The 24,948-nt window shown below is 41.4% G+C and overlaps 1 protein-coding gene across 1 annotated transcript in view; it reads right to left on the bottom strand.

Annotated features, from left to right (window-relative positions):
• SIN3A (SIN3 transcription regulator family member A) overlaps window positions 1-22,047 on the bottom strand; it is an 80,888-nt gene extending 58,841 nt beyond the window's left edge. The window contains exon 1 of the mRNA XM_081091364.1: window positions 21,803-22,047. The gene's annotated coding sequence lies outside the window, so the exon portion shown is untranslated. The remainder of the gene's footprint in view (window positions 1-21,802) is intronic.
• Window positions 22,048-24,948: the final 2,901 nt, after the last annotated feature.

The raw sequence follows: 24,948 nt of genomic DNA, 5'->3' as shown, positions 1-24,948 counted from the left end.
TAATTTAAATGTCTTAAATAATTATATTTCCTAGGCTTTTGTAGTAAGTAGTATTTTTAGCTTAATATTTCAAAACTTTTCAGATATAGTAAGGAATTGGAAATATAGACTTATCCATGTTATGTGGTACTTAGCCACCAGTCAATTGACTATGAACATTCAATCTCAACCTATTTTGGGATGAGAAAACAGGTCTAATAAATGGACAGAGAAAAAAGTCTTAAAACCTTTTGGCTGCTACTTCTACACAGATGGCCTAGACCAGCGGTTGCCAACCTTTTGGACCTCATGGACCACCAGTGGTTCTCAGACCACCGGTTGGCGACCGCTGCTCCAAAGGTTTCCTTAAATCAGCAGTCACCAACCTTTTGAACCTCATGGACCACTGGTTGGTGACCACTAACTAAACCAGTGACGACGAACCTATGACACGCATGTCAGAGGTGGCACGCGAACTCATTTTTTTGGTTGATTTTTCTTTGTTAAATGGCATTTAAATATATAAAATAAATGTCAAAAATATAAATCTTTGTTTTACTATGGCTGCAAATATCAAAAAATTTCTATATGTGACACGGCACCAGAGTTAAGTTATTGTTTTTCAAAATGCTGACCCGCCGAGCTCAAAAGGTTCGCCATCACTGAACTAAACCATAGTTTGGTCTTGGGTTCTGCTTATTTGAAACCTAGATGCTTAAACTCACCTGAAATTAATATTTCTAACCAAAAGCCAAGTCAACGCTTCATAAATGGAGAGCCAAAGAGCACAGCATAGGACTATGGAAAAAAAGACTAGAGTGTATCTGTCAAGACCTGGATTCTACCCTAGTACACTGCTAGTGGGAATGCAGACTGGTGCAGCATTATGGGAAACAGAATGGAGTTTCCTCAAAAAATTAATATGGAACTGCCATTTGACCCAGTGATCCTACTTCTAGGAATATTTCCTAAGAGACCTGGAACATCAATCAGAAAGAATGTATGCACCCCTATGATCACGGTAACACAATTTACAATAGCTAAGACAGAGGTCCTCAAAATACGGCCCGCAGGCCACATGCAAATACAAATATTGTATTTGTTCCCGTTTTGTTTTTTTACTTCAAAATAAGGTATGTGCAGTGTGCACAGGAATTTGTTCATAATTTTTTTTTAAACTATAGTCCGGCCCTCCAACGGTCTGAGGGACAGTGAACTGGCCCCCTGTTTAAAAAGTTTGAGGACCCCTGAGCTAAGACCTGGAAACAGCCCATGTGCCCCTTAGTAGATGAGTGGATAAAAAAGTGGTGGTACATTTATACCATGGAATACTATGCAGCAGTAAAAAAAGAAGGATCTCTTATCCTTTGAAACAGTGTGTAGGGACCAGAAGAGTATTATGCTAAGTGAAATAAGCCAGTCAGAGAAAGATAAGTATCACATGATCTCACTCATATGTGGAATCTATCTAATGAGCAAAATAAACTGATGAGCAAAACAGATCCAGAGACACAGAAGCATGGAACAGATTGTGGAATCTCAGGTAAGGTGAGGGTGGGAGGGAAGAGATCAACCAAAGAACTTGTATGCATATAAGCATAACCCATGGACACAGACAACAGGGTGGTGGCAGCCTAGGGTGGGGGATGCGGGTGGGCTAGAAGAGGTCAATGGGGGAAGAAAGGGGACATATATAATATTCTGAACAATAAAGATTTAATAATAAAGAAAGACCTGCTCTCTAACTTTGGTCCTGTTTCCTGATCTGCAAAGGGAGGTGATTAGACTAAACTTGTGATCCTCAAATGCTGGTTTATGGACCATCTACAAGAAAATAAAAAAGGGGAAAAAAAGAATTGTGGTGAGTTTTTCATGGATTAGGTATTAAAATACTATATTTCCCCTTGGCCAGAGTGGCTCAGTTGGCTGAGCATTGTCCCATGCACCGAAAAGTTGCTGGTTCGATTCCTGGTCAGAGCACATACCCACCAGGGTTGGATCCAGGTCCGGGAGTGTATGGGAGGCAACCAGAGAATGTTTCTCTTTCTCTCCCTCTCCCTTCCTCTCTCTCTAAAAAAATAAATTTTTTTAGATTTTATTCTGAAATCATATCCTATCCTTTTGTTATTAAAATGTCATTTCTTTTATAGAATGAATAGTAGGGAATTAATTAGTGGAGATATTTTAATATTGCTATATGCCCTTTCTCTATAATAGAAGTGTGAGAGATGAAAGGAAATTAGTAAAATGTATATGAAAATAATATATAAATTTATTAATAAACAGTAACAAAAGGATATAACAACAGAAGCATGATATAAAAACGACAAAAACATATGAAAACAACAAAAACATGATATAAAGTGATTAAACTTATTCTAATATCTCCCTGTACACCACATTAAGAGTGAAAACACTTTCAGAGTGCTTGACTAATTTCCCTTGTCATGAAGTATTTAGAACTTTAACTGTAACGTCACATGTTCTTCAAACTCGACAGAAAGCAACATATAACTGACCATGTGCAAAAACAGGTTCAGGTAGGAATGTTCCGACTTTGTCTAGAGTTTGTCCTTGTGATTTATTAATAGTCATCACAAATGCTGGCATCACAGGAAACCGTCATCGAATCAATTTAAATGGGAGGCCAGTGTCAGATGGGGACAAATTAATTCTTGGAATCAGAACAACCTCTCCCTCTGCAGATCCTGTTAATACTTCAGCTTCGATAATGTCAGGTTGTAATCTTTTTTTTTTGTTTAATATATTTAATTGATTTTTTACAGAGAGGAAGGGAGAGGGATAGAGAGTTAGAAACATCGATGAGAGAGAAACATCGATCAGCTGCCTCCTGCACACCCCCCACTCGGGATGTATCCGCAACCAAGGCACACGCCCTTGCCTGGAATCGAACCTGGGACCATTCAGTCCGCAGGCTGACACTCTATCCACTGAACCAAACCGGTCAGGGCGGTCGTAATCTTTTGATAATAAATCTGGTACCATTACAAAGACCCCATTTACTATTGAGATTTCTCAATAGCATGATGATTGCACCCACTTTCAATTTTAATTTATGACACGGCATTCCCGAAGGAGTAATACTATTAAGAAATTTGATGGGAAAATTTTCCTTTTCAGCACCATCTGTTGAATCAATGGAATCATCACTCAAATATGTGTGAAAATCTCCATCGAGTATATCCAAAATTTCTTCATTTAATTTTTGAACATGCTCATTTTTTGGACAAAGAATTGCACGTTTAGACATATTCTTAATATTATCTATAGATATAGTATTTCCAAAGGTAGCTTCAATAATAGATCCATTACAAATCATTTCACAGGGGATTTCAATAATATCCATTCCTAAATGAAAACTGCTATCAAGTTTGCCATCTCCAAGTTTTACTAACCATCCACTATAAGCAGAATCCTCTGATCTCATATATGTTGTAAGAGACAACTTTCTGAAACATCCCCAAACATTGCAGTACTTTAAACTCGTTTGTACTATGGCCAATCACATAGCATACAATACAATACTGAGACATTGTTGAAAATCTCCTCCAAGAAGGAGAGCTTTCCCACCAAATACAACATTCAAATTTCTCTTAGTAATCTGTCAGTGGCATTTATAGCATGATTGGATGCCATGGTGCATTCATCAATAATGAGAAGTTGGGCCTTTTTAATAGTTTTAGCAACTTCACTCTTTATATTGAGTCTAGAAATTGAAGTTTCATTTAATGGAATCGGTAATTTATATTGGGAATGAAAGGTGCTTCCACTGAGAAGTAAATTTGCAGCAATTCCTGTAGATGCTGTGGGTAAAACAGTACCACCACGATCTCTAATGTACTAAAACTTTATACAGATATGCAGGTGAATAGGATTCCTAGCTGGCAGGCCCCTGACAGCAAGCTGGCCACCTGTGGATTCCGAGGAATGGGGCTCCCTCCTCCCTCCTGTCAGGGTCTGGGGTGCAGGTGAATGGGATTCCTGGCTGGCAGGCCACTGACAGCAAGCTATCTAACAGCAGATTCTGTGAGGAATGGGGCTGCCTCCTCCCTACTGTCAGGGTCTGGTTTGAAGGCCGGATGCAGTACTTCCATGCTCTGCTCCGAGGGTGGGTTCCTGCCTGAAACCTCGCCCTCAGGGAAACAGCTGGGGGAGGGCGCAGTGGTTTCTGCAGGACTGACTTCCTTCTGCTTGGTCGCACTTCTGGACGTGATGTTACACCCAGGGTTTTTATATACGTAGATTGTGATTTTTATCAAGTATTTTAATTTCATTCACCTCTAAAGTGTTTTGCCTTCCAGACTATCTCCGTAATACTCAAGAGGCTGCCCAGAGTCTGTACTTCCTCTGGACCATACTTCACTCCTTTAATAATCACCACTCCTAATCTATTTCCTGAATGGTTCTCAAATAAATTGCTTCTTTTCTAATCATACAGCCACTCCTTGATTTCAGGACCTCATCATCCCTTATCTCAATTGTTGCCAACACCCTCCAGTCTCTCTCCAGTCTAGTCCACTCTCTAGGCTGTTTTCAAATTGGTCAACCCCCAAATGCAAGTCCAATCCAGTTGCAAATTCATCACTTGCTTTCCATCACTTAACAATACAAATTCCTTACTTTTGCCTATAAAATTCTTCCTTACTAACTGGAGGGTAATTTAATTACTAATTATCTCTTTCCAGTCCCCACACTATGGTCTAGTCCTGTCAAGTGTCTTCCCATTACCTAAACAAGCCTCAAGTCTATAAGCTTCTTCAAGGTAGCATCCACCTTTTCAAATTTATCTGCATTCCCCAAAGTACTAACACATCACACTCAAACACTGTAACATAAAAGCTAACATAACAATAGTTAGCATATAGAGTGCCAAGCACCATTCTACACAATTACCAAATATTAATTTAATCCCATTACAAGGTTCTGGTATTCTCTAGTTTATAAATGAGGAAACTGAAATACAAAGATTAAGTGAACTGCCCAAGGTTGCACAGCTAACAGGCAAAGCTGAGATATGAATCCATGAAATCTGCCTCCAGAGCCTGGATTCTTAACCTACCTATAACAGAAAAATAAAATAAAGAAGGAAGAGTCACTTTTCACTTAGTCAAGGCACACTTGCTCAAAGCAACTTTAGCTTTCTTTTCTTTTTTTTAAAATATATTTTATTGATTTTTTTTTTTACAGAGAGGAAGGGAGAAGGATAGAGAGTTAGAAACATCGATCAGCTGCCTCCTGCACACCCCCTACTGGGGATGTGTTCGCAACCAAGGTACATGCCCTTGACTGGAAATGAACTTGGGACCCTTCAGTCGGCAGGCCGACACTCTATTCACTGAGCCAAACCGGTTAGGGCAACTTTAGCTTTCTTTAACCTCTCACACACTTAGCTCATTCATCCTTCTTCAGACTCAACCCAAAAAAGCAGGAATGCTTTGGCAGCATTCATTCATTCTATTAGCAAATATTCAGTGAGGAGATGTGAAGGTGGTAGATGATCTTGGCCCTTGCCTTATAAAAGCTTAAAAACTAGTTGGGAATACACTACACAGCCTCACTAGTAATCAAAGAAATATAAAGCAAAACGATACCCCAAAGGAACTGGCTAAAGAGAATAATGATGTTCAGTGTGGGTGAGTGTGTAGGTATTTGCTGAAGTTTTAATTGGTACAATTTGGTTGTTGGCTTGCAGGCATATATTAAATTTTGTAAATTAAATTTAAAATGTGCAAACCTTTAACCCAGCCATACAACTTGTAGGTCTTTATCCTACACATATGCCAAGTATATTTATTACAGTAAAGTATGAAAAAACGTAAATGCCTATCAATCTTCCTATACAATAAAAGCATAGTATGCAAATTGTCCCCTCAATCGGAATTGTCTGAGAGTTCAACCAAGGGGCAGGAGGGAGGTCCCGGCCAGCAGCCAGCTGCTAGGGATCCTACCAGTGCACTGGGCCTCTAGTAGCTAAATAAAGTTGATACATCCATATTAGGAAATCTATGTAGCAATTAGAAAGATTAGGGTTCATCTACAAGGAAAGCACTCTAACACATATTATTAGTGAAAAGAACAAGCTACAGAATATATACAGGGTGATCTCAACACAACACAATGTACTCTTAAAACTGTGCATTTCATTATAGGTAAGCACTGCATCAAAAGGAAAAAGCTATAAATAATGAACTCTACATAAAGATATGAAATGCTCACATACTCAGGTGAAAGCATACAATAATGCATGAAATTTACTTTCAAACACATCAATAAGTTAGTTTAAATTAATAGATGGAGGGATGGATATATGATAAAGCAAATACTGTAAAAATGGTATGGTAAAATCTAGGTGGTAGCTTACCTGGGTGTCCACTATAAAATTTTATCAGTTTGCTGTGTATTTGAAAATTTTCTTTAAATAATGGCAAAAAAGCTAACAATACAAATCAGTTTATGCATGGTACAAATAAGTACTATAAATTTGGAAAGGAGTGGCAATGTGTACAGTGGGAAACACTGAACGTTTAGTTATATCTTGAAAATTAGAGATGAATTTGGGCATGTGGTAAAGAGGATGAAATTAAAATATTACAGTAACAATAGTCTTATAGTGATAGTTATTTACAATCTTTGCTAATTCATCTATCCGACATACAGGGTAGAGCAAAAAGTAGGTTTATGTTGTGAATACATAAAACACGGAGTTAATTCTTATTCTTATATTATTTATTATTATATTATTTTCTATATAAACAACTGTAAACCTATTTTTTGCCCCACCCTGTATAATTCCAGTGTCTACATATGCAGGCCCTGTGCTTGGTGTTGGGACTCTAGCACTGAACAGGACAGACTTTCTGCCCAAAACAACAATGCTGATATGACTCGAATCAGTTGATGTGCTCCTCACAACAGTCCTGTTGGATGGGGCACACCCAGAACCTCCTATTTAGAGGGAAACTGACAATCAAAAGAAATTAAGGTCACATAGCTGGCTAAAGGAGGAAGAGGCTATTCAAAAGGGCCTTTTAAACTCGTGTGGTCAAAAAAATACTGCTTACTCAAGCTACGTTATCTACAGACAATTTTGCCTTCTATCTTCCAAAGAATAATCACTTTGGGCAAACTGAGACAATACAGCAAAATCAACAGCTTATAAATTGCTTTCATTTTATTGTATGCATATATGTGTGTGCTAAAATAGGGATATATTTTTAGTAATATATCCTAAGAAATCCAAAATACCAAGCAGAAAGAATGTATGCACATCTATGTTCATAACAGCATAATTTACAATAGCTAAGATATGGAAACAGCCCAAGTGCCCACCAGCAGATAAGTGGATAAAGATGTGGTACAATTATACCATAGAATACTATGCAGCAGTAAAAAAGAAGGATCTCTTACCCTTTGAGACCGCATGGGTAGTATTATGCTAAGCAAAATAAGCCAGTCAGAGAAAGACAAGTATCACATGATCTCACTCATATGCAGAAACTACTGAAAAAAATAAACTGATGAACAAAATAGATCCAGGGACACAGCATAGAACAGACTGCGGAACCTCAGAGGGAAGGCAGGGTAGGGTGGGTGGTTGGGAAGTGATCAACCAAAACACTTGTGTGTGTGTGTGTGTGTGTGTGTGTGTGTATGCCTAAGCAACCAGACAACCAGCTGGTAGCAATGACACACACTAACCACCAGGGGGAAGACACTCAATGCAGGAGTGGAAACCACAGGCATGGAAACATGGAACAGACTGATGAATCTCAGAGGGATGGGGAGGGAGGACAGCAGGAAGAGATTAACCAAAGATCTTATATGCATACTAGAGGCCAGGTGCACAGATTTGTGCACTGGTGAGGTCCCTCGGCCTGGCCTGCGCCCAATCCAGGACCCCTTGGGGGATGTCGAACTGCTGGTTTCAGTGCACAAATTCATGCACATTGAAAGGAAATTAATTAAAAATAGTAGTTTAATATCACTATTCGCCCTTTCTCTATAATAGAAGTGTCAACCAAATTCACGATCGACAATGACAGATCGAAATACACACATGCAATGGCACCAGTGAGAGCTTTATATGTATCGTGCATGCACGAATGAAATTAGCCTTTTATAGAGAACAGACCTGCTTTCTGATTTAGCTAAACTTTTTCCAGCCCAGTGAAGCACCCCAACTTCTCTTTCAGGAAGTTGTCGGCAACACAGCAGTAAATATCAACACAAAGCAGATTATTACTGTAGGTCATGCAGGGAGAACAAAGGGTAAAATATTTAACTGCAGCGGTGTTTGACTATATTCTGCACAGTGAGAAAACCTGAAGTCATTTTCAAGGTCCACCATTTCTTACTTCTTTTCAGTCGGGTCAGGTTCCTAAACTTTCTAAACCTCCATTTTCTGGCTAATGAAAAGAAGATAGGATTTCACCAAGTCTCTTATCTACCTACTCCATGACTTCTATGAGGATCAAATGAGATGAGGCACAGGAAAATGCTTCACAGACATTTGGTTAAAGTGTAAAATGTTTTCACCTGGCTATAATATGAAGTAAGTCCTGTTCCTGGACTGAAGAAACTGCAAGGAGGCTAGTCGCTAGGGAGAGGAAACTGGGTATTGCTACGTGACACCATTACCTGGTGCCCACAGCCACTGTTTCCAGGCTGGGCTGTGGGCCATATTTTGCACCATGGGGGTCTTGAAAACGTTGGCTGCGATTTGGTGGGGTGTTGGGGCCTGTGTCCCACTTGTGGGAAGCCAAGTATTGCTTTGTGGGCACCAGGTCTGCAGTGCCATTTCTCTGTAAATGGGCAGTGCGCATCACAGCAGCTCCTGTGTTGAGCGTCTGCCCCCTGGTCGTCAGTGCACGTCATAGTGACTGGTTGGATGGTCAGACACTTAGCATATTAGCCTTTTATATATAGATATATATATCCCATGGACAGACAACAGGGTGGTGAAGGCCTGGGGCAGGGACGGGGGTGGAGTAGAAGGGGTGAATGGGGGGGAAAAGAGGACATATGTAACAGTTTCAACACTAAATATTTAAAAATTAAAAAAAATAATAATAAAGGAGCAAGAGGCTAGACTCTCCTTAGAATACATAACCAATCTGGAGTAAAAATATCGGACAGACTATAGTATTCTGCTTGCTATCCTGCTTACAGAGAGGTACAGTGTAATTCCAGATTGTAAAGTATTTGAATGTCAGCTGAAATGATTTTAATGTGCCACTGTAATCTCCAACTGTTTCAGATTTAGAGTTTCCACTGTTATCAGAGCTCATCTATGAAGACAATTTTTTTTTTTAAAAAGCACTTTGAGTGATTTTGAGGGATGGAAACTAGTGAAAAAGATTTATGTGAACAACAATGTCAGCAGAACACTAAAAAATCACCTGGCAAGTATGATAATATATCACCCTGCCACATGTGATAATATAAAGTGGGAACAGCTTCAAAGTCATCATGCAAAAGAATCATAATGCCCAAGTTAAGCAAGCAGAGAAGGGTAATTCTTAACACTGCAGAGGAGACATCTGGAATGGGGTTGAACTTGGAAGCAAATGTGACAGATTTCAGTCAAATGTTAGAAGGGAAGAGGTAAAAGCTAACTTTTTCAGAACAAGAAAAATAAAAACTGATTTTCTAGTTCTACAACCTACAATGTCTTTAACCACAATAAAGTGTCTCCCTTCTAGAAACATATTTTTCCATGATCCTTAAAATCCAAATGGAAAAATCCAACTTTAAAGAGTTTTATCTTTTCTGGCCAAGAGACATGAAAAAAAATGCTCAAAGTCACTGATCACCAGAGAGATGCAAATTAAAATGACAACGAGGTATCACCTCACACCTGTCAGAATGGCTACCATCAACAAATCAACAAATGACAAGCTGGCGAGGATGTGAAGAAAAGGGAACCCTAGTACATTGCTGGTGGGAATGCAGACTGATGCAGCCATTATGGGAAACAGTATGGTTTCCTCAAAAAAATTAAACATGGAATTGCCATTTGACCCAGTGATCTCACTTCTAGGACTATATCCTAAGAAACCCAAAACACCAATCAGAAAGAATGTGTGTACCATGTTCATAGAAGCACAATTTGCAATAGCTAAGATCTGGAAACAGCCCAAGTGTCCATCAGTAGATGAGTGGATAAAAAAGCTGTGGTACATTTATACCATGGAATACTATGCAGCAGTAAAAAAGAAGAATCTCTTACCCTTTGAGACAGCCTGGAGGGAACTGGAGAGTATTGTGCTAAGTGCAATAAATCAGCCAGAGAAAAACATCACATGATCTCACTCACATGTGGAATCTAAGTAACAAAATAAACTGATGAACAGAGTGGATCCAGAGACATGGAAACATGGAACAGAGTGCAGAATCTCAGAGGGAAGGTGGGGGAGTTGGGGAGGGGGGTGGCGGGGGAGCTGGGAGGTAATCAGCCAAAGACCTTATATGCATATAGGCATAACCCACAGACACAATGGGGTGGTGAGGGCGGGGCGGCGAATGATGGATGGAAGGGGTCAATGGGGGCGGCAAAGGGGACATATGTAATACTTTCAACAAAAAAGAATTACTTAACAAATTAAAAAAAGAATCTCATCTTCTCATTTAGATTAAATTTCATAAATTGGCTTAAATGGAGACAATAGTTGACCCTTTAGTGCCTCTTAATTTTGTACCAAAATCAACCTGAATTAGATGTATTTTTGAGTTCCTGTATTTATATAATAAATAATTCCTCTGAAATTATTCTCTCTTACTTGTGATCAGCATCACATAAAATGTGTCCTGATGGGTTTTCTTCAATAAACATGCTTGAAAAAAAAAGCAAAGAAAAGTTTCCCTTCAAAAGCTAAGGGCATTTTATCAAAGCATTAAGTGAATATAATTACTTCAACCCAGTGTAACTGCCCATCACAGTCCACTTCAAAACCTATAAACTTCACTTCTGGATTTAACTGTGCTAGAATATGAAAAGTATTCCACAATAAATAAAAAGGGCAGTATATCTACATTTCCCATGCTACAACAAAAGTAACCCATTCTTAAAACACCAAAAGACCTAACACCCAGGCTTGCCCTGAACTCAGTTTTATATCCTTCTAATGAAATGGTCCTCAACCAGGGGCAGATTTCTGCTCCAAGGCACACTTGGCAATGTAAGAAGACATTTTTGGTTGTCATATTTGGGGAAAGAGGGGTGCTACTGGCATTTCATGAATAAAGACCAGGGATTTGCCAACATCCTACAATTCAGATGACAGCTCCCTATAAAGAATTATTCAGCCTGCGGACTGAAAGGTCCCAGGTTCGAGTCTGATCAAGGGCATGGACCTTGGTTGCAGGCACATTCCTATTAGGAGGTGTGCAGGAGGCAGCTGATCGATGTTTCTCTCTCATCAATGTTTCTAACTCTCTATACCTCTCCCTTCCTCTCTGTAAAAAAAAATTAAATAAATAAAAAAAAAAATTATTCAGCCCAAAGTATTAATAGTGCCAAGGTTGAGAAACCTCATCTAATATCATGATAACTCCTTGGCATATACCTTTTGTGAGCTTTGGTGGGATTATTTAATACCGCAGTGTGAAAATTTTTACCATGATGGCTGTGGACAACCATCTTGGTTGTGTAAAAGATATCACTGCTTTCTTTATGCCAGGTTAAAAACATCATTCTCACTTACCATTTGGGTGAAAAATTTTCATTAAACTTTAGTAAGCCCTGGCCAGGTAGCTCATTTGGTTAGAGCATTGTCCCACTACGCCAAGGTTGCCAGTTGATTCCAGGTCAGGGCACATACAAAAATCAACCAATGAATGAACAAATGAGTGGAACAACAAATCAATGTCTATCTCTAGCTCTCTCTCCTCCTCCCTCCCTCCCCCCTTCTTCTTCTTCTCTCTCTCTCAAATTAATAATAAAAAACTCACAAAAATTTAGTAAGAATTTAAACAGCAAATTCTTATTCCATGTTCTCCTGGTTTTGAAGATATAAACACCCCAAATAGGCAATATCCATTAAAATGCAACTGACTAGTCATCAACTGTGATGCCATTCTGTAAATTTTTATTCCAAATTTCAGAACATCTCTAAAAGAACATCTCTTCTTTTTTTAATTTGTTAAGTAATTCTTTATTGTTGAAAGTATAAAGTTCTAGCTTACCATCACTTTTGGGACTATTTTTTTTTCCTTTGCCTTTGCATCAATCAAAAAAATATATTAAAAACTCGGTTCTTAATTTGGTTAAAATGAGGACAATCATCATCTTCACACTGCAAGCGTTCTGTTTTAGACAATACCAATTCAAACAATCAATCCAAGGATTTTTTTTTTCATTTCTACGTCATGTTCCCTTCCAATGACCTCTGTACACACACCTATGTCCACTTAAAACCATACCAAGTTAAGTTTTGGTACACCAACACTTTAAAAGATGAAAGAATACTATTGCAATCCTTTTAACAAATTGAAGTGGTTTTGCTTTTTGTTGAAAATACTGCATTCTGAAGTTCTTCCTGTTGAATGACTACCTAGAGGAGTCATTCATGAAGAAATATGAAGACGCCATTCTTCTTTTTTTTGCTTCTCAGAAATATATTGTTGACTCATAAATTCTTCAGTTTGAGGAAATTAATCTCAGATATCCTTATCTAAAGACTCAGTCTGTGACTTAGCTTATACAATCACTCTATCATCATCATTACAGTCTGTAGTGTCTATTAGTTTCTCTAATAATTGTGAAATGTCTTCCTGTTAGTTTTCCTCTCTTTGCCATTACAGGAGGAAAATGAAAAATTATGGATTATCAATTATGTTCAATGAAAGCTTTAAAAAGTTACAGTAGTAAAAAGAATTATCATATACCCTTCACCAGATTCCCCAAAGGTTAACATCCTATATAATGTTTAAGATGTTACACCCCAACTTCTTTTATACTTTCTTGAAAGATGCTGTAATGCTTTGGGTAAAAGCAATAAGAAAACTAAAGTACAATAGTTATGATTTATTTTACTACTGTATCATCCTTATAGGCAATTCTATCATTCTTCCATTTTTCTTTTTTTTTCTAAATATATTTTATTGATTTTTTACAGAGAGGAAGGGACAGAGGAATAGAGAGTGAGAAACATCGATGAGAGAGAAACATCGATCAGCTGCCTCCTGCACATCTCCTACTGGGGATGTGCCCGCAACCCAGGTACATGCCCTTGACTGGAATCGAACCTGGGACCTTTCAGTCCGCAGGCTGACGCTCTATCCACTGAGCCAAACCGGTTTCGGCATTCCATTTTTCTTATTATTTTAGTCTTTTTAGCATAGTTGGGAATAATGATGAGAAATGATGATATACCAAAATGTTAAGATATAGGAAAAGTAAGATCATTAAGATCCCATAATATAGCTCAGATGTATAAATGATAACTAAAATGAGTTTTTTACATTAAAAAAGAAGTCAATTTCTCTTTGTTCTTTTAAATACCTTCAATAAAAAAAGTAGTACTGCTCAAAAAGAAACTCAAAACTAAAACTGGGTCCAACTGACACTGACATTATAGGTAGAAAATGAACAGAAAACTATTTAGCTTAATTTAAAAGGTACTATTTGTATCAAGGTTAACTTCCTGATTTAGATCAGTATACTAGTTTTGTAAGATGCATTTGAGAAATCTGGGTGAAGGTTACATAGCAATTCTTTGTATTATTTTTGCAACATTTTTTGAAGTTTAAAATTATTTCAAAATGTAAAGTTAAAAAATATTTAAGTGACAATCATAAGGGATTATAAAAGAAGCAAATCATAGTGTATTCCTATTCTTAAAGACATTAACATTTAGTTTGTGTGACAAGGTTTCTATAAATTAATTGAGAATGACATAAAAGACTAAGTGTAACAGAAAATATACTGGCTAAAGCTATTAAAAAAGCATTATAAAAAACAGGACTTAAGGTTCCTAAGAGGCCAAGTAGATGTGTCACTCACTTCATACTGCCTTTATCCTATTAGTTATATTTTTGCCCCTACACAGACATGGGTACATACACATACCTTTCACCATCTTTACATCCTCCACTGTGCACTGCATACTGCCTTGTCTGTGGTGGAAACCAATCTTTCATGTATACTATAATATTTATTGAGCACATACTATGGGTCAGGCATTGTTCCAAAAGCTGGAGCTATAGCAGTAAACAAAAAAAACCCTTCTTCCCTCATGAAGTTTACATTTTAGTGAGAGAAACAGACAATAAATAAGACAATAAAAAACGCATTTGGAATATTGGACAATGACAAGTGTGAAGAAGAAAAACACAGAAGGGTTTTGAAACATTATGTAAGAGTGACCAAAGAACACCTCACTGATAAGGTAGCCTGAATACAGGCAGTTAAGGAGCTAGCCATGTGGGAATCAGTGGGGGAAGCATTTAGTGGGGCCAGCAAATGCAATGACCCTGATGTACACTTGCTTGATATTTTCCAAGAATAACAAAAAGACTGTGTAGCTCCAGCAGAATGGGAGAGAGACTAGTAAAAAATGATGTCAGAGAGGTAATGGGGTTGGGGGTAATAGGAAGGGAACATATCATATGTTTATTCTCATTAAGTCATAATAAGGACTCTGACTTAAGACTCAGACTGAAATGGGAAGCCACTGGAGAATTTATAGCAGGAAAGTCACACGGTCTGATTTAGGTTTTATAAGAATCACTTGGGCCCAGTCTGTGTGGCTCAACGGTTGAGTGTCAACCCAGGAACCAAAGAGATCACTGGTTGGATACCCAGTCAGGTCCGATGCCTGGGTTGCAGGCTCGAACCCCAATATGGGGTGTGCAGGAGGCAGCCAATTGATGATGTTTCTCTCTCATCGGTGTTTCTATCTCTCTCTATCCCTCTCCCTTTCTCTCTCTCTAAAAAGAAACCAACCAAAAAAAAAAAAATTTTTTTAAAAGAATCACTTGGATTGCTGTGTTAACGAACTGAAGAAAATAGTATTGAATGTAAACTGTGATTGAAAAATAAAAATTTTAAAAATAGACCGAAGAGAGGCAATAACAAAGCAGAGAACAGTTAAGGTGCTACAAAATAATCCAACCTAGAGGTATTAGTCACTGCTGTAGTTAGGGCGTAGGAGTGGTCAAATTTTGGATAGTATTTTGAATATAGAGCAAATAAGGTTTGTCAACTGACCACATATAAAAGACAGAAAGAGAAAAGTCAAAGATGCCCAGTAGATATCCAAGAGGAAATATGAAAAAAGGGGTAGGGGGCCTAGCTGGTTTCGCTCAGTGGATAGAGCGTCGGCCTGCAGACTGAAGGGTCCCAGTTTCAATTCCAGCCAAAAGCACATGCCCAGGTTACGGGCTCGATCCCCAGTGGGGTGTGCAGGAGGCATCCAATCAATGGTTCTCTCTTATCATTAATGTTTCTATCTCTTTCTCCCTCTCCCTTCCTCTCTGAAATCAATAAATATATATTAAAGAATAAATGAAAAGGGGAGGGGGGTATGGGAGTACTAGATGTTAGTCTATAATAAGGGGTCCCTAGTTAGAGATAGAAATTTGAGTTATGAGCATTGCTTGGATTTCAGAAAGTGCATATGGCAGCTCTAAAATCAAGCACATTCACATTTCTGCATCAAGTGGAACAGCCTAGACAGGTTAGGTTATGCTCCTAAATTGGTTGTGGAACCAAACTTACCATCAGTAATAAATTATTGCCATTTCCGAGTCGCAGATAAGAGATTGTGGACCTGTATATGCTTCAATAGCCTGCAAGTCAGCAAGCCTAGCCCTGGAGGATACCAGCAGGGCTGGAGAAGTATCCACTGCCAAGATGCTGGTAAATACAAATGTAGGCACATATGCCAGAAAGGAGTGGAGAATACAAAAGCAAACAGAGAGAAAAAGATGTATCTGTTAGAAATTGCTACCAATTAATGCCTAACTAACTTTGAATCCAATTGCAACTGAATAGAAGCAGCCTCTGGATAGCAAACTTTAAAATGCCATTCGAGTTCAGTTAGTAAACCAGTTATTTATCACCCACTGTGTCCCAGCACTGTCCTAAGCACTGTGGCTATCAAGAAAGTTAACTCTCGCCGAAACCGGTTTGGCTCCGTGGATAGAGCGTTGGCCTGCGGACTGAAAGGTCCCAGGTTCGATTCCGGTCAAGGGCATGTACCTTGGTTGCGGGCACATCCCCAATGGGGAGTGTGCAGGAGGCAGCTGGTCGATGTTTCTCTCTCATCGATGTTTCTAACTCTCTATTTCTCTCCTTTCCTCTCTGTAAAAACTCAATAAAATATATTTTTTTTTTAAAAAAAAAAAAAAGAAAGTTAACTCTCAATCTAGGCAGACTCTGCACAACTGGCGCAGCACTCCCTGAGGATAATCAGTATCAGGTAGTTGCCCTGAAAATTTATGAGGAGAAAAACTCTATGCATTTGGTTATAACTGACAACAAATTCCACTGGGCATGTCTTGGAAGAAGAGACCTAAAAAGAAAGTTATATAATTAAAGGAAGCCAAGGGTTTGTGTGTGTGTGTGTGTGTGTGTGTGTGTGTGTGTGTGTTTCAAGGTGCTGTTAAAAGAACATTAGATCATTGTCTAGAAACAATTAGAATTCACACTTTTTAAAAATGCCAGGAAGCCCAGGTGGTGTGGCTCAGTGGTTGAGCAGTGACCAGGTACCAGGGTGTCACGGTCCAATTCCAGGTCAGGGCACCTGCCCAGGTTTTAGGCTTGATCCCCAGTGCGGACTGTGCAAGAGGCAGCTGATCAATGATTCCCTCTCATCATTGATGTTTCTATCTCTCTCCCTCTCTCTGAATCAATTAAAAATTTTATTTTAAATGTCAAGAAAATAAAATTTCTCAAAATATTTGGAAATAATGTAATTTAATAATGGCAAAACCCTGATTCACAGACTACCCAAGTATGCTGCATTAGATGGGTTTCATTATTTGACCTTACCTTCAATAAAAAACAAATATCCAGCATTATTTACTTAAACTGTAACAACAACAATCAAAAAAAGATAAAAACCCCAAGCTATTACTGCTACTACTCATTTGTTAGCAGAAACATAAACCCATGTGAAGGGAAAGAAGATTTAAGAAATAACAGTTGACCATATTAACAATATTATCTTGAACTTGACATGATAGCAATAACATATATGCCAACTCCATAATTTCTTCATTGTGATTCTTAACCTTCCAACATTAGAAACAATCAGGTCTGAAACTGAAAAGAACAGGATTCACAAACCCTGGAAGAGAGACTACAATCCACTTGCCAATTTCAATACGATGCCATACCTTCTAACATTCCAAAGCATTCTCTAGCATACTTTGTGTGAGAGATGTCTAAAGTCATGTTACCATTCAATTCAACTGGATCTAAGACTTTAGACTCCACCCTATTCACTGACCCCTCTCCTTCCACCCAAAGGTGGACTCTTCTTACTACAAATTCCTTACAGCTCTTTGTATTTGACTCTTATAGCCTCAACCTACAATGACATATAGTAAAATCATAACGCGTATATTTGCCTTTTTTTCTAACAATGTAAACTTCTATAGGACTAAGATTCTTCCTGTGTCAGTCTAGAGGTATTTAAGAAGATGGTCAATAAATGAATGTTGACGGAATTCACCTTTAGAATCTGAGCCCCAATCTTTTCCTTCAAAGCTGCTTTCAAAAACACACTGCTAGGTCCTTGAAAAATTAAACATAAAATTGCCATATGATCCAGTAACTCCAATTCTGGGTATATACCCCAAAGAATTCAAAGCAGATACTTGAATAGACATTTATACACTCATGTTCACAGCAGCATTATTCACAATAACCAAAAGGTGGAAACAACCCAAATGTTCATCCATACATGAATAAACAATAGAATATTATTCACCATCAAAAAGGTAATTCTGGCTGTGGCCAATGTGACTCAGTCAGTTGAGCTTTGTCTGTGCACCAAAAGATCGCTGTTTTGGGGTGAAAAAAGGGGACATATGTAATACGTCAACAATGAAGAATTATTTTTTAAAAAAATTTAAAAAGAAAAAAAAGGTCACTGGTTTGATACCTGGTCAGGGCATATGCCCAGATTTTGGGTTGGGGTATGTATAGGAGGCAACCAGTCTATGTTTCTCACACTGATGTTTTTCTCTCTAAAAAAAAAAAAAAAAAAAAAAAAATCAATAATGTTTTTTTTTAAAAGGCATTTCTGACGCATGCTAGCATAGATAAACCTTGAAGACATTTTTCTAAGTGAAATAAGCCAGACAGAACTGACAAATATCGTATGAGTCCACTTCTATGATGTACTTAAGAGTAGTTACATTCAGAGAGAGAGAAAGTACAACAGTGGTTGTCAGGGACTGGGGGGAGATTTATGTTATTGTTTAATGGGCACAGAATTTGAGAAAATGAAAAAGTTCTGGAAATGGATGGTGGTGATGGTTAACAATGTGAATGTACTTACTGCTACTAAACTGTACACTTAAAAATGGTTAAGATGCCCTGGCCAGGGTGGCCCAGGTGGTTGGAACATCTTCCCTGTACACCAAAACGTCACGCATGGGTTTGATTCCGTCAGGGCGCATACCTAGGTTGTGGGCTTGGTCCCCAGTTGGGGCACATAAGGAAGGTGACCTATTAATGTTTCTCTCACATCAATGTTTCTCTCTCCACCCACTTCCCTCCTTCCCGTCCTCTCTCTAAAATTAATAACATATCCAAGAAAAAATAAAATAAACATATCCTTGTGTGAGGATTAAAAAGAAAAAAAAAGCACACTGTTCCTTCTGTTTACTATCCTTAGACCAGAGGCAACTGAAGTATAAAGAGCATGAACTCTGGAAACAGAATGCCTGGATCCAGATCCTACCTTGACCACTTATTATATGTCTAACCTCACTGTGTTACTCATCTTTAAAACATGGATTCCACAGTACTCACTATATAGGGTTACCATGAAGATTAAATGGGTTAATAAATGTATAGTGCCTAACTCAGTGTCTGGGACATAGTAAGGGCTTCATAAATGTTGAATTCTTATTATTATTCAAGGAGGCAGTTGTGCAGTTAGAAAAAGCATGTAACTATCATTTTTGCAAGAACTACAGAAAGTAACTTATACTCTTGGTTGGGGAATTAATGAAACCTTTTATGGCACTGCAATAAATTACTGAATGCTGTGAACATCTTTCAATTCCAACTAAAATTCACAGCCATTAACATCAGCTTTGCACAGTTCTCCAGTATCCTGTCTGCTTGCACTGAAGATGTAAACAGGACTATGCTTTGCCAGGAATTTTATCAAATTACTATACACCTCCTTCCTTAAAAAAGAAAAAATATCTTTAAGTACAAATCTTATCTTCTTAATTATAAAATGCCAATCTATCTAAGATCTTTAATTCTGACAAACTACATAATATATAATAGTGATTTTTGGATACGTAAGAAACATTTATGAAAACTTCCCTAGGACACTATATCCAAGTTCTTACTTTTTTTGTTGTTGTTAATTCTCACCCGAGGATATTTTTCCATTGATTTTTAGAGAGAGTGGAAAGGAGAGGGAGAGGGAGAGAGAAACATTGATGTGAGTGAGACAGACACATCGATTGGTTGCCTCTGGCACACACCCTGACCAGGGCCAGGGAACCTGCCCTTGACCAGAACTGAACCTGGGACCCTTCAGTCCAAGTGCTGACTCTCTATCCATTGAACCAAACCAGTGAAGGCTCTTACTTGAATTCTTAATGCCTATGTGGGGATTTGTGACCTTGCCACACCAATAAACAACGTTTTCTAAAGGCAAGAATTAGGTCTTCCATTTCCCAGCACACAGCATTGCAAATAGTGGGAACAACCATGTGTTGACCAATCCTGAGTAGTAAATTCTCCACTATTTCACTATCTTGTCAGTTTATAGTATCAAAAAAAACACCCAGGTTTTCATCTCCAAACCAATTATATTATAGCCACCATTAAATCAAACTAAAAAGCTACTGTTGCCACTCCTATTTCGTTAGCTGAAAAGGTGGGGCTTACTCTCTCCACACGTGTCTAGCCCAGGGCACCAAGCTCTCAGTCCTAACTGAGCAAAGCACAAATCCAGAATTTAACTTCAGTTCAGACAATTAGCCAGAGGGCTTGCTCAGATGTTAGTAAATTAAAAAAAAACACACACACCAAAACCCACATTCATTCAATGTTTATTTTCTCATGAAAACTATCAAAAACAATTAACTTCTCGTAAGAATAGAGAATGCATCATGTCAGAGCAAAATTTCAACTGAAATGGTTTATTAAACCTGAAGTGTCCTAAGGCAAATCCCCAACTCACATTGTAAGGACAATGCTACATGTCACAAACTGCACTAGTCCTCGACTTCACCCTTCTTCTGTAATAAAACAGGGCATGAACATATATTTTACAAACTACAAACAAAAATTGGTCTAGATGTTCTAACATAAAACCAAACTTTTCAAGAACACCTACTGTTACTTAAATTGCAACTCATTTCTTTGTAAAATTAAGCAGAAGAACCACCTGTACAAAGAATGCATTAACAAATTTAAAGGTTGAAGAAACCAAAGTATTATATGCAAAATATGAGTTTTTAAATAAACCACCATCTTTTATAAACATATCATTTTAATATCAAATGTAAATCTAACACTTCCTTTTCGAAATCTGAGCCTTATGAAGAGCAGGAGCTTCCACAGCCTTTTCATGGCTGTGTTGGAAGTCCTAAGGCACCCAAACAGTGGCTAAGTCTAACTAACTATACCCATTACCCCATTGGCTCAAAGCAAAGCCCGCCCCGTATAAGCACGGTAACTGAACATCAAGGGAACTACAGAAAAGGCTGTCCCCGGCTACATTTCTAGTCTCTGACAATTCTCTCCGTCCTTCCCCTAACTATGATCACAGCACGAGCAGAGTTCGACCGCAGACTTCAACCAAAAAACCTCATCCCCCAAAGTACAACCAAGAGGAGAGTGGTGACGACCACGCTCCCATTCTCCAAGATGTGCGGTGCCATCCTCACTGCAAGGACCAAGACAGAGACAACAGCTCCAGCACGGGACCCTCGTGCCCCATGCAACAGGCACCGCAGAACACTAGAACAGTTCATGACACCGCCACCGCTCGGGTCGGAGAGGAAGGGGCGGCGCGACTCCAGACAGCGGGATCCTCCGAGCCCTGCTCGCGTGCCCAGGAGGAAGAAACTGGTGGCGGGGGGTGGGGGGGGGGGAGTTAAGGGTGGCCAGGGGGCGTGGCATTTGTCCATACAGCCTCTCCGGCCAACCGGATCCCAAGAAGGCGGACTTCACGCACCCTCTCGGCCTCCTCCCAGCCCCACGCGGAAGACCCCCTCTCGTCCCACGCCCCAGCAGACCCGCGCACCGCCCCGTCGAGGCTCCGCCTACCTCGGGAGGACCGGAGAGGGAGGTCAGGCACAGACAACACACAGCGCAGGGCCAGACCCGCCCCATTCTCGGCTACCGCACGCGCGCGCCGACCCCGCCCCTGAGCAGCGGCGCGAGAGCCCGCCCTCTCCGCGCGCACCGGGACTACGCTCTCCTCCCCCTCCCGCACGAAGCTAACCCGCTCCGCCCTCCCCACCCCCTCACACAGCCACACACCTCCCGTCCGCCGGCTCTACGGGAAGCCGAGAAGGTCAGTCACCCCCTTAAAAATACACACCCTCGAGTCCCGCGTTACCCGCCACCAGGATCCCCGGCCCGGCGTGCTCTCACCGCAAAGCTGCTACGACCGCTTCTTACTGCGTGTCCCTCTCAGCATGAGGCCCCGCGAACGGCGCAGGGCATAGGCCCACCGAAGAGGACTGGCAGCTCCCTCTCCGCTAACGAAGCGGTCACAGGCCCCGATGCCCAGACTAGGAAGGAGGGAGGGAGGGAAACTCTGAGGGGTAAGGGGAGGGGGGTGAGATGGAGAAACCGTCTCCGCCGCTTCTACCGCCGCGGCCGCTTCTCTGTTACCCGGGAAATCCCGCCCACTCCGCCGGCCCGCCCCGCATAGGGAAGACTCAGCTTCGCTCTGCCACAGGTCGCATAATCTGTCTGTCAAAGATTTAGCCAATCGCTGTGCCCTGTCTACATTATGCCCTCCCCCTCTGCAGGGAGGGGAGGGGGAATCGCTCACCTTCTCCACGCCCCTATTGGCGGGGAGCTACCCAAACTCAACCCCGCCTATTGGAGATGAATTGCTGAATCCCACCCCCAAGCCGCAACACTATTGGAGGAAGCATAAAAACTCCTTTACGTCTCATTGGAGGATTCCACATATCACGCCCCATGCCGTCTCAGCTACAGACCCAACAAGTCAGCTCTCGCCTTCGCCGATCATCGCATTGGAAGGCTCTCCCACTGCCCTAGGAAGGTAAGTAATCGATGTGGGATAAAATGTCCGTGAGACAAGCTCCTCCTATCACAGTGCCGGGCCATGCCCCGCCCCAACCATTGTATTGGATAGCTCTCGCCTGATAGAGGCCCCCATTGGCCAGGACACCCGTCTAAGAAGGAGCTAACTCCGCCCCGCGCGAGGAGGCTGAACCTTAGCAGTCCTTTTGTGGAATGTTTACACTAGAGACTGAAGGCAGAGTTCCAGTGCCGAAACAGGAGGTGCCGTCCTCCATAGCCGAGATTCTATCCCTGGGATTAGGAGAGAAGCGGCGGCAGGCACAACCACCTTGGATAAACCCCGCCCCCTATACAGAGAAAGAGAATTTCATCCTTCCTATCCCATTCACTCTTTATAATTTACATTTCTTCACGCTGCCTCCTCGTAAACACAAATATCCGGAGCAGCCGACAATTCCTTTTAGTAAGGAGGGTGCAGAATAAGAACTGGAGATCAAAGCCGAGAAATAGCCCCAGGGGTTGCCAACCCGCAGCACACTTCTCCATAAACCTGAAAAAGCAGTTTTAAGAGGGCGGAGATAATAAAAATGAAGGCAGGGCTCTAACAGCCATGGCCCTGGGAGGCGGAGCGTGAAGCAAAAGGCACTCGCGATCTCCAGGTTAGCTCTAGAGGCACCCTCAGACTGGAAGAACTGAGGAAGTAGACCAAACAGGCCATGGCATAAATAAACCTTCAGTCAAACTTCAGAAAAAGGATAAAAATTAGAGTTGGGGACAAAAGATGGTAAGAACGGCTGTTCACCTTCTCCTTGGAAAGCGAGGATTAATGGCAATCCTTAAGCCCTCTTTTTGCCATAGTGCTTCGAACACACAAAGTGCTTTAAGTCTTTAGGTTGCTTTTATTCATTCATCAAATAGGGCGGAGAACTGATGCTAGCCATGTTTTGGAGGGTGCTCACTGAGCGCCAGAAGAGAAAGGGGCGGGACTAGAGTTTTCCCGCTCTCTCCAGCCAAAGGCTACTCCAAGAGAGCCTACTAGACAAGTGGCAGGCCCCAGAAACCTAAGTCCTAACGTGCCCTCCCTACCCAATCGGGTGGAGACGGCAAGGAATGAGCGCCGGCAACAGGTGGGCCTGACTCGAAGGACGGCTTCAAGCCACAAGGACAAGGAAGCTAATTCTGAACCCCAGGAGCAGCCGACAAATGGAGGCAGCCTCGCTGGGATCCAAGTCCTGCCCAATAGAGTTCTAAAAATAAGTCACACCGAGGAAAGGGAACCCCGGACCAAACCCTTCGGTTTCGAAGAAGCGGCATTTCCGAGGGCTGTTAACTCTAGGTCGACCCCGCTCCCTGCACTGTGTACCACACTGCACTCCCACCTGACCACTTCGAACCCAAGCAGGATTCATCCCGTTAACAGGGGATGAGCTGCTCTGGATCTTGCCTGAGGCCTCCAGACCAAACATACATAGGTTGCTTAGAGTTTTAGATAAATACAACTAAGGACAACGGCTGCCTTACGCTGGGAAGAAAACACAACGGCTGCAGCGTTTTCAAGCTTAAACAGAGGACGATCTTTAAAAAGTCCAAGGGCGCAGGAATAAGCCAGGCCGCAGGGTCAGTACTTTAGTACTTCGCCCGGAAGGGCAGGTCTCACTCTCTCCTTCTAACGGTACCCATGCTGATCAACCGGAACTAAGCCCCCTCCCCCCAATTCTCTCCGCGCCGTCAACCCCTAACTTCATCGCAAAGGCTACTAGATATCGAGCCTTGGTGGAATGAATCATTGTGTGTCTTCTTGGCTCGCCCCGCCTTGCCACGGGCTCCAACTCCAAAGCCGGGACTTCCGGGCGGGACACACTTCTAAGGAGCAAGGCGAGCCTCACCAGTGGTCAAGCGCGCCTACAACCGGAGAGAGGGGGCGGGGAACAGGGGTGGACTTCCTCCTCCAAGCTAGCTACGCCAAAGGCGGGACTCTCTATCCCACCAATCAGAAGTAGGGGAGGGACCTTGCGCCTCGCGTTAGGCCGTAGGAATCCCTCCTCCTCCGTTCACGAAAAAAAAAAAAAATCCTCGAACTTAAACTCCAGCCCAGCGTCCGATAGGCGGAGATCGGAAGAAGGTTATCCAATCAATAACCGAGAAGAAAAAAGAGGGGGGGTCTCACCGCCCATCCAGTGGAAGACAAGAGAAGGCGGGCCCTCTGGAGGAGCCCGAAATGGGTGGAAGCGAGGGGGGAAGGCCCCGCCCCCCAGCTCTCCTCCAGGTCTGTGGACAGGCGGTTGTCGCAGTAGATAGTAAACAGGCTAGGGCGGCTGAGGCGTGGAGGCAAGAGCGGCTGGGCCCGACGTGGGCCCGGCCTCTGCGCGTCCTCTCTCGGAGACGCTCCAGCCGACCGCGGCGGTTCCCGCCAACGCCCCGCCTACCAGTCGGCGGCCGCCATTCCGGCTGACAGGCGCGCCCCCCGCGCCCCTCCCCGCCTGCTGATGCATTTCCTTTTCCCGAGTCTGAGCGTGGAGACT

Source organism: Myotis nattereri (genome assembly GCF_964212035.1).
Source record: "Myotis nattereri genome assembly, chromosome: 1".
NCBI classification, from domain to species: Eukaryota; Metazoa; Chordata; class Mammalia; order Chiroptera; family Vespertilionidae; genus Myotis; species Myotis nattereri.
The sequence above is the reverse complement of the archived record's forward strand: the minus strand, read 5'-3'. Positions and strand labels throughout refer to the sequence as shown.